We start from the raw sequence: 14,217 nt of genomic DNA, 5'->3' as shown, positions 1-14,217 counted from the left end.
CCACAAACTGGTCACAAAGAGATGTTCACGTTCCGGTGCTCGTTATGGCTGATATAGATTGTGAATCATTCAACTGCTCAATAATGTCAATATCGGTGGGGGTGCAGGTCAGTGTCCGTTCTCTATTTCCTGATTGCAGTCTCAAGTAGACCTTAAAAAAAAAATATAAAAAAAATATATATATATATATATATATATATATATATATATATATATATATATTTATATATATTTTTTTTTATCAATACTCACACTTGTCTTTGCTTATGTGGACTGACTTTGCTGATAGTTCGTCAGTTCGTCCTCTGTAAAGTAGCTGTAGTTGCTGTAGTCGCTCTGGAGCTCGTAGTAGTATCTCTATTTGTATTACAGCTCTGCCATATATAGTACAATAAAACACCAATAGACTACATAATGTGCAAACGCCCTGGAACATTCATATGTCTTCATACAGTATGTATTCACATATTCTTATGTGTGCACATCCATCATTGGTAAAGGCTCATGAGGGATATACACTGTGCATAATGAACAGAGAACATCTCAACTCATTTGAAGGATGAGAGAAGGCCAAAGTTATCATGGATCACTTCAAAGCCACAAACATGTACTCAATCAACCAAAAAAAATGCTTTGTTTTGCATGGGAGAGCAGATCAGATTGTGTTAAACTGCCTACGATTCCCTTTTTCCCTCTCTCGTGGTTGTTGAATCAGAAGCATTGTCACTATTGATAGAGAGCAAGCGTAGGTAGAGGTTTAGATATAGATCTATGATCTTCTATGATAGCAAATGGGTGTGAAAAAAAACACATTAGCGATGCACCGTCATCCAACCATTAGCACTGGATCAGGGTGTGAGTGTCTGTTTTAACACTTTAGGGGTGTAATACAGTGTCTCCAGAAAGTATTCACACCCCTTGACTTTTTCCACATGTTGTTGTGTTACAGCCTGAATATAAAATGGATTAACTTGAGAATTTTTGTCACTGGACTACACATAATATCCCATAACGTCAAAGTGAAATTATGTTTACATTTTTTTTTTTTTTTTACAAATGAGTAAAACATGAAAAGCTGAAATGTCATGAATCAATAAGTATGCGACCCCTTTGTTATGACAAGCTTAATTAGGTTAACTGGTCAAAATTTGCTTAACAGGTCACCTAATAAGTTGAATGGACTCACTCTGTGTGCAATAGTAGTGTTTAATATGATTTTTTAATGACTACCTCATCTCTGTACCCCAGACATACAATTATCGGTAAGGTCCCTCAGTCGAGCAGTGAATTTCAGACACCAATTCAGCCACAAAGACCAGGGAGGTTTCCCAATGCCTTACAAAGAAGGGTAGCTATTGGTAGATAAAAAAAACAAATAAAAAGCAGACATTGAATACCCTTTTGAGTGTGGTGAAGTTATTAATTACTCTTTTGATGCTGTATCAATACACCCACTACAAAAGATACAGGCATCCATCCTAACTCAGTTGCTGGTGAGGAAGGAAACCACTCAGGGATTTCACCATGGGGCCAATAGTGACTTTAAAACAGTTACAGAGATTAAAATGGCTGTGATAGGAGAAAACTAAGGATTGATCAACAACATTGTAGTTACTCCACAATACTAACCTAATTGACAGAGTGAAAAGAAGTAAGCCAGTACAGAATAAAAGTATTCCAAAACATGCATCCTGTTTGCAACAAGGCACTAAAGTAATACTGCAAAAAATGTGGCAAAGCAATTCACTTTTTGGCGTGAATACAAAGTGTTATGTTTGGGACAAATCCAATACAACACATTACTACCACTCTCCATATTTTCAAACATATTGGTGGCTGCATCATGTAATGTGTATGCTTGTAATTGTTAAGGACTGGGGAGGTTTCAGGAGAAAAAATGTACGGAATGGAACTAAGGAAATCCTAGAGGAAAACCTGGTTGTCTTCTTTCCACCAGACACTGGGAGATGAATTCACCTTTCAGCAGGGCAATAACCTAAATCACAAGACCAAATCTAAACTGGGGTTGCTTACCAAAGAGACGATGAATGTTTCTAAGTGGACGAGTTACAGTCTACATGAAAATCTATAGCAAGGCCTTAAACTGGTTATCTAGCAATGATCAACAACCAATTTGACTGTCACATCCTGATCTGTTTCACCTGTCCTTGTGCTTGTCTCCACCCCCCTCCGGGGTCATCCATCTTCCCCACTTATTCCCTGTTTTTTCTGTCTGTCTTTGCCAGTTCGTCGTGTTTGTTCAAGTCAACCAGCGGTTTGTCTCAGCGCCTGCTTTTCACCAGTCTTGCTTTTTCGCATCCTCCTGGTTGACCCTTGCCTGTCTTGACTCTGAGCCCGCCTGCCTGCCGTCTTGTACCTTTGCCCCTAATCTGGATTACCGACCTCTGCCTGACCTGAGCCTGCCTGCCGTCCAGTACCTTGGCCCCACTACCCTGGATTATCGACCCCTGCCTGCTTTGACCTGTTGTTTGCCTGCCCCTGTTACAATAAACATTGTTACTTCAACACAGTCTGCACTTGGATTTGACCTGAAACCTGATATTGACGGAGTTGAAGAATTTTAAAAAGAATAATGTGCAAATGTTGTGCAACCCAGGTGTAGAAAGCTCTTAGAGACTTACCCAGAAAGACTGACAGCTGTAATCACTGCCAAAGGTGCTTCTAACAAAGTGTTGACTCAGGGGTGGGAAAACTTACTTAAATGAGAAAATATTTCTTAAAATATGTTTTCACTTTTTCATTGTGGGGTATTATGTGTGTAGATGTGTGAGTGTATATTTATTCCATTTTGAATTCAGGCTGTAACACAACAAAATGTGGAAAAGTCAAGGAATACTTTCTGAAGGCACTGTAAATAAGCTAAATACGATTATGAAACCGGTCCATCTCAACATGACTTCTCTGGGTGGGATGGCGATGGGAGGAAAAGGCAACATGTGTGGAAGATGGCCATGTCAAAAATGGTCCTCTATAGCTCAGATGGCAGAGCAAGGCACTTGCAATACCAGGAGAGTGGGTTCTAATCCTGGGATCACCTGTAATATAAAACGTACGCATGCATGACTAAGTCGCTTTGGATAAAACTGTCTGCTAAATGGCATTTCACTATATTTCAAATTCGAAAAATCACTTATGTACAAAGGTTAGGTGAATGAGAGAGCATAGAAGACAGTTATGAGAGTGAAACCCAGCAGGGTCACTTTTCTTCAGACCCTTTTGTGATTACTTCTAGGGACGCGGAGGAGAGACTTTCTCTTGGCGATGGCCGGGATAAGAAGGCAACGTTTCATTCATGGTGGAACGCCGGCATCTACAGTGGGGAGAACAAGTATTTGATACACTGCCGATTTTGCAGGTTTTCCTACTAACAAAGCCTGTAGAGGTCTGTAATTTTTATCATAGGTACACTTCAACTGTGAGAGATGGAATCTAAAACAAAAATCCAGAAAATCACATTGTATGATTTTTAAGTAATTAATTTCCATTTTACTGCATGACATACATAAGTATTTGATACATCAGAAAAGCAGAATTTAATATTTGGTACAGAAACCTTTTTTTGCAATTACAGAGATCATACCTTTACTGTAGTTCTTGACCAGGTTCGCACACACTGCAGCAGGGATTTTGGCCCACTCCTCCAAACAGACCTTCTCCAGATCCTTCAGGTTTCGGGGCTGTCACTGGGCAATACGGACTTTCAGCTCCCTCCAAAGATTTTATATTGGGTTCAGGTCTGGAGACTGGCTAGGCCACTCCAGGACCTTGAGATGCTTCTTACGGAGCCACTCCTTAGTTGCCCTGGCTGTGTATGTTTCGGGTCGTTGTCATGCTAGAAGACCCAGCCACGACCCATCTTCAATGCTCTTACTGAGGGAAGGAGGTTGTTGGCCAAGATCTCGCGATACATGGCCCCATCCATCCTCCCCTCAATACGGTGCAGTTGTCCTGTCCCCTTTGCAGAAAGGCATCCCCAAAGAATGATGTTTCCACCTCCATGCTTCACGGTTGGGATGGTGTTCTTGGGGTTGTACTCATTCTTCTTCTTCCTTCAAACACAGCGAGTGGAGTTTAGACCAAAAAGCTCTATTTTTGTCTCATCAGACCACATGACCTTCTCCCATTCCTCCTCTGGATCATCCAGATGGTCATTGGCAAACTTCAGATGGGCCTGGATATGCGCTAGCTTGAGCAGGGGGACCTTGCGTGCGCTGCAGGATTTTAATCCATGACGGCGTAGTGTGTTACTGAAGGTTTTTCTTGAGACTGTGGTCCCAGCTCTCTTCAGGTCATTGACCAGGTCCTGCCGTGTAGTTCTGAGCTGATCCCTCACCTTCCTCATGATCATTGATGCTCCACGAGGTGAGATCTTGCATGGAGCCCCAGACCGAGGGTGATTGACCGTCATCTTGAACTTCTTCCATTTTCTAATAATTGCGCCAACAGTTGTTGCCTTCTCACCAAGCTGCTTGCCTATTGTCCTGTAGCCCATCCCAGCCTTGTGCAGGTCTACAATTTTATCCCTGATGTCCTTACACAGCTCTCTGGTCTTGGCCATTGTGGAGAGGTTGGAGTCTGTTTGATTGTGTGGACAGGTGTCTTTTATATAGGTAACGAGTTCAAACAGGTGCAGTTAATACAGGTAATGAGTGGAGAACAGGAGGGATTCTTAAAGAAAAACTAACAGGTCTGTGAGAGCCAGAATTCTTACTGGTTGGTAGGTGATCAAATACTTATGTCATGCAATAAAATGCAAATGAATTACTTAAAATCATACAATGTGATTTTCTGGATTGTTGTTTTAGATTCCATCTCTCACAGTTGAAGTGTACCTATGATACAACAATTACAGACCTCTACATGCTTTGTAAGTAGGAAAACCTGCAAAACCGGCAGTGTGTCAAATACTTGTTCTCCCCACTGTATATCACAGCGGTATTTCACTTCAGATCAATTGAATTCATGTGGGAATAGGAGAGAGCGAGGTAGCTCGGCAGTGCATCTATATCAAAGCTAAAACCTGAATCGTCCGGTGGGATATGCTGTTGCTGTTTTTCTCTCCAAACTTCCCACTGGAAGCCGTTAACTTCAAAACAAACAACAGCACACTTTGCAGGCCGCTTTGTTTCTTTTAGTTTGTTTGCCTTGTTTTTTTTATGGATTTATAATTGAAGTTGACGATGGCAGAAATTCATAGTTGTAAATCTAATAGTCTACACAAGTGGCCTCCCCGTCTCCCCAACGCATTTAGGGAGGAAGGAGGGTGAGCGCCAGACGGTGTGTGTCCGCTTTTTAGCATTCTGGTTATATTAGAAGACTGAGACTAAGCCCGTCGGCGTCGACGACGTGGGATATGTTGGCTTCGTTTTATTTGTGGTTTTTTTCTTCTCTCGAGCAAAGTCCACTTGATGTCTTCAAAAGGTAAAAGGGCCCTGTGAGGCCGGCAGCAGATTGAAAAGCACTAAGAACAGTGGAAGATGAAAGAAACTTTATTCAATCGTTTACCCGTCTGTTGACTATAGGGACTAGAAAGTCACGTTGGTTTGGGAGGGTTGTTGAGACAGGAAGGAGGATGCCCTGCTATTAGTCATTTACTGTTTACTGATGGGGAAAATACCCTAGATTATGTGTACGACGTCCTACACACACACACACACACACACACCCCCCTCACACTGAGGAACATGATGACACACACACAGATAAATGAGAAAGCATAAATACACACACATCATGGAGTTAAGAACATAAGCTTACTCCACAGAACTGTTGCCAATGGAGCTATCGAACATGATCCTTTTTCTAAAGCTCAATCGGTTCGTTAATTTTTAAGTGGGGGGGTCACGTGTGTTGGTGAGGTTGGTGGTTTAAGCTCAGTCAGAGGCAAGTTCAGGGAGGCAGCGCTATATGCAAATCTAACACAGTGCCTGTTATACACACACACCAGTCCCAGTGTGTTTAAAGTTATAACAAATCGTGCTACGAAAGTGTCTTCAAAAGAATCCAGAAACCCTCTCAGCAACACCGGCACTCCCCAGCGGGGGACGAGATGAGGTCTATGTAAATCCTTCTAAAATATCACGCGGCACCCTTAGGTTACGACACGAGATGAATCAAAGCTGACCGAGAGCAGGACTCACGCAGCCCGCTGAGGACATGGACACACGGTCACACACACGCGGACACACACACACGGACACACACACACGGACACACACACACGGACACACACACACGGACACACACACACACACACGGACACACACACACACACACACACAGAGGACTGCAGCCGTGCCACACACACATGTACACACAAACACAAACACACAGCCCTGACATTTAAACACAAGGACCTTTATCTAAGATTCTGCGTATACCCAGGGGCTGTAGAAAGCTGCAGGTAGGTAGTCCACTTGACATGACACTCACAACATGTCCTGACTCCACCAGCTGCCCCCTGAGCGCTCCTCTGTGATTCTGGGAATATGCGTGACAGCGGGCGAGGCTCTGCCGACTTCCAATGAGGCACTTTATTTCATCAGACGAAGGGGCTTGGTAACTCATCAGGCTGACGTCACCACTCAAGACCTCTTAAGTGTGCTATTGGAGTACGACTGATATGAGAGGTGCAGGGATCAAATTTGCACATGTTCATGTTTTCTGAACACATACACTAAACATGGATGTGCATATGTGGGCGTGCTTGGCGCACGTATACTAGACATCTATATGCATACGTGGTTGAGTGTGTGTGGGCATACACACCTGCCTGCTTGCGTTTGTGTTCAAGGCTGAGTGCAAAGTTGATCTCTACCAGTTTCCAGCGTGAGAGGGTCACCTACCACCCTGAGATGAAGATCCAAGGTGTGGGTGGGTGGGTGAATGGAGGGGAGGTCTTCCCAACCCCTCAGACTCTCTCTCCTCACAGGGTAAAGTACCAAAGGGCAAGAGAGGTAAGGAAAGGGAAAACCTAGTCAGGGAGAAGTGGGAGGAGAGAGAGAGGTTTTGATAGAGAGAGAGAGGAGAGGGGTGACGTGAGGATGAAAATTGATTTATTGCAGTGCCAGGAGACGCGGGCACTCCGGCAACATAAAAAGAGTATGGCGAGGCCCTTCCGCAGCCTGGTAATTGCTTCAGGAGTCTCGACGGACCTCGCCAGAGATCTGTGAGTGGAAATGTGTGCACCCTGGTTAGTTGTAACCCCCCCGACTTTTATTTTTAAACTCCACTCAAGTAGCCATGGAGCAGCACACACATTCAGGCAGACACACTAAACACACACACACACACACACACACATAACAGGAGAGCCTTTCAGAGGTGGGATGGGAAGTAATCCCACACGTCACGTACTTTTCACTGGCCCGTTTAACTGCAGGCTCTGTATGGAATTTCTGCTTGAGAAAATTAACAGTGTTTTTGTTCAAGACGTGCAATGGAAATAGTAGTGGGACTGTATGGGACTTCCATGCAACAATGCAATATGTGGAAAACATATTTCTGCAGAACTTTGTATTTTTTTAAACTAGGCAAGTCAATTAAGAACAATTTTTATTTTATAACAACAGACTACCCCAACCAAACCCTCCCCTAACCTGGACAATTGTGCACCGTCCTATGGGACTCCCGATCATGGCCGGTTGTGATACAGCCCAGCATTGAACCAGGGTCTGTAGTGACACCTCTAGCACTGAGATGCAGCGCTTCAGACCGCTGCGCCACTCGGGAGCCTTATATCTCTGGTGATGGAATCGGCTAAACGTGAAGTCGAACGTTATGTTGAGTCATAGTTAATGTAATGTATGCCAAAGTCTGTACAAGTATTACAAGTGTCTATGAGCCAGAAATGTGTTAATGGCATACAATTTGGCAGATGTCAAAAGGCAGACTATGTAGGTTCAAAGAGTATTTGTGATCATTCAAATAATTTTGCTGTGCTTGATTGAGCTTAACTGGCACTATGGAACCAATGGAATTGTCCCAAAAATGCAAACCCCACCCATTTGGGACTCCAGGCATGCGCACACGCATGCTTTTCTGATAGAAAGTTAATTATTTCGCTGGAGAAGAACTAGTCCCATATCACCACTTCATTACCATACTTCCCGCTGTACTCTGGTGCTGTGATCTGTGATGTGTTGGTGATTTAAATCACCGGGCTGTTTATGGGCCTCTGACAACACTGCAATTTACTGGAGCACTCTGCAGTCTGCAGTGTGAGGGGGCTGCAGCACGGGGCCAGTCACAGCCAGAGCCAAGCCCAGGCCCAGTTGATACTGCTGACAAAGACTGGGGGTGGAGGGGGAGGCAGGGTCTGTGCGGCTGGGACTGGGCTCCCATCCAAAGCTACGCTACTGAGAGGTAAGATGGCTGAATATGGTAGGCAGACATAGAGGTGTTCACATACACACACAAACAAACACACACACACACACACACACAATTGCACACGTAGCTCAATAGGTTTGATTTTTCTCTGCAGGGTTTATACTTCTCTCCCTTCACAAAGAGAGTAGCGATGGATCTTGACCTTTTTGTTTCCTCTTGTACTGAGGGTGAACTCAGAGATGCAGTCAAGAGGATACAGGGAAAATACTCAAGGCTGAGGTCGAACAGTATATAGACCACTGCGAGCCACTTCAATAGAGAGGATGTGTCCTTTAAAAGATACTTGCGGGAGTCCAAGAAGTTCAAGGCCAATTAAAACACCCTTAAAGATAATCACATAGACATCATGTTTCTATTTCCTATCAAAGTGCCCCAAGCAAGCATCTAAAATAGCAATTACAAAGACACAACCTCATTATTATGACTGTATCTGTGTATTTAAAAAAAAAAATCACAACCGTTGGGGGATACAGGCTACATGAAAAAAAAGCTTATCATTAAAAATGGCTTTTTCTCCAATGGCTCAACAGACATCATCCTCACAGAAATCCACATTATGTACGCCTGCATTCGTTTCAAGGTTGACTGGAACCATTTTTAGGAGAAGTTAGGAAGCACAATATAGATGCTGCGGGGAGCTACAGTATGCGGAGCACAAAACACACAGATAGAAGGAGAGAGAGAGAGTGACAGAGAAAGAGAGCGAGGGAAGAGAGAGGAGAGAGCGTGAGGAGAGAAAGAGAGAGAAAAAGCTCTTGAACTGAATTGAGAGAGAGCGAAATAGAGAGAGAGGGAGAGAGAGAGAGAGAGAGAGAGAGAGAGAGAGAGAGAGAGAGAGAGAGCAGACAGAAAGTGAGAGAGAGAGAGAGACCGAGATAGCCGGTCACAGGAATGCCAGATTAAAACAGGTTAATGTTGCTAACTTAAAAAAAAACACAATGTTGACTTGCCGCAAACCCCCGGCGCTCAATAATTGATGCCCCCTTTTTTTCCCGCTCGTCTGCCAACTTCTGAGATTCAATACCTACGGAGATGAAGGGAACAACAAAAAAACAAGAGGAGATGGAAGAAAAGGAGAGAGAGAGAGAGAGAGAGGAGGAGGGGGAGTCTATCTTGCAGCTATCAGCACTTTGAATAGTTGCATGTGATGTTTGCGGGAAGCTCTAAGGGGATTGATCAAACCAGAGGAATCGGGGGATCTGCGGCGCTGGGCACAGATACGAATGGTAAGCAAGACACGTCCTTGCTTGTCTCAATGAGAATTGAGATGTTATCGAAAGCAAACGGAGAGACAGAATGGTAATTGTCTCACGACAAACACACGCTGAAGCTCACAAGGCAGCATAAAGGTGTACCCCCATGGATTGGGAAGTGGTGGTGGGGAGAGGGGTTTAGAGGGGTGAGATAAGCTACTGTATGCTAATAGGCTATAGCCAGTGGTGGAAAAAGTACTCAATTGTCATACTTAAGTAAAAGTAAAGATACCTTAATAGGAAATCAAGTAGCAGTGAAAGTCTACCAGGGAAATACAACTTGAGTAAAAGTCTAAAAGTATTTGGTTTTAAATATACTTAAGTATCAAAAGTAAAAGTATGAATCATTTCAAATTCCTTATATTATTAAGCAAACCAGATGACACAAATGTTTTTCTTTTTTTTATTGTCGAATAGCCAAGAGCAACACTCCAACACTCAGACATCATTTACAAATGAAGCATTTGTGTTTAATGAGTCTGCCAGATCAGAGGCAGTGGGGATGACCAGATGTGTGTGTGAATTGGACAATTTTCCTGTCAAAATGTAACAAGTACTTTTGGGTGTCAGGGAAAATGTGTGGGGTAAAAAGTACGTTGTTTTCTTTAGGAATGTAGTGAAGCAAAAGTAAAACTACTTAAGTAGTGATTTAAAGTATTTTTTACTCAAGTACTTTACACCACTGGCTACATACAGCACATGTACAGCATACATGTCCACACGAATACACCCACACATTTTGTGGACATTTCTAAAACCATTTACACACTGAAAAGCAGAAACCATCCTTCTTTATAGGTCAGACTAAATGTCTTTGATAGAAATATATAAGCTGTATATATCGCTGACAAGCCACCAAGTTGGAGACTCGTTGAGGCTTGGTGACAGAGTCTACATCACGCGGCAGTGACTCCCGATGCTGGACGTGCCAGGTCTCAAAGGGGTCCTCCGGCTAGGACTAATTGTGTCTGATTGACGCTGGTGAGTAATCAAGGGGCTGATTGCTCACCAGCCGTACGGGGCCCATAAAGCTGCCAGGAAGGCAGAACACGGGAGGGTTGGAGGTAGTGAGAGGTTGCTACCGGATAGACGTCCTCATGGTCTGCTAGAACCCAGGGGCTCGGTGTTCTACTTCAGAGGAGACAGCATTCCCCAGAACCCAGAAGGCGGTAACCCGGAAGAGGTCTCAATTTTTTTGTTTATTGTTTTAAATAAACACCCTTGAAACTTAGATATCAGACTTGTGTCTGATCTGTGTAAACGTCTTGATCAAACCCCTGGTCTGCCACAAGTGGTAGAAATTGGTATAAAATGAGGGCAAATCTGACAACGTGGTCAGAATAGGGTTGACATTTACACAGTATCAGCATGGATGAAATGATAGCTCAGTTAGTTCAGGCCCAACAAGCGCAACAGGACATTCAGGAACGAACGCTGGAAGAACAGCGTCTACAGAATGTCCGCCTGTATGAGGAAGTCAGGAATTTTCAAGGAGAAAAGCAGACTGAATTGCATCCCAATCAGTTTTTAATCAAGCTAACGGAGGATGACGACATTCAGACCTACCTCACTTGGTGAACAACCGGAGGAAGAGCCTATGCTCCCCCTCCTTGATTTTGAGGGACCTGCCGAGACACCTGCCCTGAGCCTCGTGAGGGGACAGTTCAGGACTGCCCAGTGGGATGATCCGAACTTAAAGCCGTCACTGCCCAAGTAATAGCAGTGGATGGCCAGCTTCTTCTAGAGGTTAGTGACTGGCGATACCCCCATTTCCAAATCAAGGTATCAGGTGTTGCATGAACAGGGGGAACTTTGAGCGGTGCTGTTGCTGCCCCACCGGTATGTCGGAACCGTTCTACAGCTGGCCCACACCAATTTGTTGGGGGCGCACCTGGGAATGGAGAAGACTCAGGAACGAATCACCGCCTGGTTACACTGGCCCGGGATGAGGCGAGCTGTGGAATACTATTGCCACAGCTGCCATGAGTGTGAAATCACGGCCCCAGAAGCACACGTCCTGAACAAGCTGGTTCCCCTACCGATCATCGGATTGCCGTTTGAACCCATGGACATAGTGGGGCCCTTGGTAAAAAAATGTCCCAAGAACACCGGTAAGTCCTGGTTATAGTAGATTATGCCACCCGATATCTCGAGGCCATTCCACTATGGGTGGCAGTCTCCAAGGGAATCGCCCGGGAGCTGTTCCAACTCTTCAGCTGGTTGGGCATTTCGAATGAGATCCTGACCGACCGACGTACCGAGTTCATGTCCCGACTAATGAAAGATTTGTGTGCTCTCCTACAGATAAAGCAGATCCGGACCTCTGTCTTTCACCTGCAGATGGATGAGCTCGTCAAATGGTTCAATAAGACGCTCAAACAAAGTTATTGAGCAGGACAGAATGAACTGGGACCAGATTCTACCATGGGCGGCAGTCTCCAAGGGAATCGCCCGGGAGCTGTTCCCCCTCTTCAGCCGGGTGGACATTTCGAATGAGATCCTGACCGACCGAGGTACCGAGTTCACGTCCCGACTAATGAAAGATGTGTGTGCTCTCCTACAGATAAAGCAGATCCGGACCTCTGTCTTTCACCTGCAGATGGATGAGCTCGTCAAATGGTTCAATAAGACGCTCAAACAAAGGTATTGAGCAGGACAGAATGAACTGGGACCAGATTCTACCCCACCTAATGTTCTTGATCCGAGAAGTGGCCTAGGCCTCCACTGGGTTTTCCCCTTTAGAACTACTCTACGGGAGGAGACCACGCGGCCTACTGGATCTCGCCAAGGTGGTGTGGGAAGCCCAGCCAACACCCTTACCCAGCGTGGTGGAACACGTAGAGACAATGAGGGAGCGGATGACAGCCATATGGCCAGTGGTAAAAGAACATATGGATAAGGCCCAGCGTACCCAAGCCAAGGTCTACAATTGGGGTACCCAGCTCCAAGAGTTCCATGTGGGAGACAAGGTGCTAGTTTTAATACCAATACCGCATAAAGTAAGTTCCTGGCAACATGAGGTGACAGAGAAGCTGGGACTTGTAAATTACCACAAACGGCAGCCGGGAAGACACCAACAGATTTACCATGTGAACCTATTAAAGAGATGGAATGTGAGGACAGCCGTGAAGCATGAGGTGGAGGCTATGCTGAGGATGGGAGTAATCTAGGTTTTCCACAGTGCAGGGTGCAGCCATTTCTGCAATGACTTCCGGGGGGTGAACGACATCAGTTTGTTCGACGCCTACCCCATTCTGAGGGTGGACGAGCTCATCGACCAGTTGGGAAAGGCCCGGTACATCAGCACCCTGGACCTGACCAAGGGATATTGGCAGGTACCTTTCGCAGCCTTTTCCCGGTTTATACCAATACCGGGTCCTCCTGTTCGTTCTCCATTGAGCCTCACCCACGTTCCAGCGCCTGATGGACCAGTCCTCCGACCCTCTGCTAGAACCAAGGGGCTCGGTGTTCTACCCCAGAGGAGACAGCATTCCCCGGGAACCCAGAAGGCAGTTACCCTGGTCTCCTGGAGGAGAACGGTTTCTTTTATTTTTCTTTATTGTTTTAAATAAACATCCTTGAAACTGAGGTATCACACTTGTGTCTGTGTCTGACTTGTGTAAACGTCTTCATCAAACCCTGTGGTCTGCCACTAAGTCTATCACACTCCACACTCAAGTTTACAGACAGATCTATAAATGTTGCATCATTTACAGTGGTCTTACAACCACTTCACAGTAGGGCCGTTCAAAATATATATTTTTTGTATGTATTTTTTTTACTTGAAATTACTTGAACATTAGCTAGGCTAGCTAGGTGGCTAATGGTAGCTAGGCTAGCGGTTAAGGTTAGGGGTTAGGGTTATGTTTAGTTAAAGGGTTAAGGTTAGAGAAAGGGTTAGCTAACATGCTAAATAGCTGCAAAATAGCTAAAAGGTAGTAAGTAGTTGCAAAGTAGGTAACTCTAAAGTTGCCAGTGATTGAAATGCACTGTATACAAAATGGTGTACAGCACACCATTTTTTTTTACTTTTTCATGTGCCTGTCATGACTTTCCAATAAGCAATATGTGTCTATTTCACAATAATCTCTGACACTGGGCTGGGATAATAGCGAGACTACTTTCTGGAGGACAATCCCATGCTGATTCAGCCATTTACAAGTGAATTCTTAAAGAGATGGGTGGGGCTAAGGCTTAAGAGGGTGTGAACAATGCGCGTAAATAAAGAAGAGTTCTCTAGAAAGTGTGAAAATCATTCAAGGGCATTTTACTCCTTCTTTTCTCCAAAGTGGGATAATAAGTTTATCACATTTTTAAGAAGCATAACTTTCCCCTATTTCTCCAACTGCAATGTATGTTAAATCACTTTGAGTCTGTACTTTTATAAAATGTAAAAGAAGCCAATCTTGATAATTTGACATTAAAGAATTCAGTCATATATATGTATTTGATAGAAGCATCGACTTCTCACCCCCAAGTTCACAGACAGTTCTATAAACGTTTCACCATTTACACTATTCCTACTGTAGTTTCTCTCAACTGTTCACTTCAT

At 44.4% G+C, this 14,217-nt stretch overlaps 1 long non-coding RNA gene across 1 annotated transcript; it reads left to right on the top strand.

Moving 5' to 3' along the window:
• The first annotated feature begins 10,738 nt into the window (after positions 1-10,738).
• On the top strand, positions 10,739-13,253 carry LOC149980083 (uncharacterized). Its single transcript, XR_016484019.1, has 2 exons — positions 10,739-10,848; positions 11,970-13,253. It is a non-coding gene; the product is annotated as an uncharacterized LOC149980083 (long non-coding RNA).
• Positions 13,254-14,217: the final 964 nt, after the last annotated feature.

The sequence above is a fragment of the Oncorhynchus mykiss genome, chromosome 10 (assembly GCF_057628025.1).
Source record: "Oncorhynchus mykiss isolate SJ-2025 chromosome 10, ASM5762802v1, whole genome shotgun sequence".
In the NCBI taxonomy this organism is placed as follows: Eukaryota; Metazoa; Chordata; class Actinopteri; order Salmoniformes; family Salmonidae; genus Oncorhynchus; species Oncorhynchus mykiss.
This window is presented reverse-complemented; position numbering and strand designations above follow the sequence as displayed.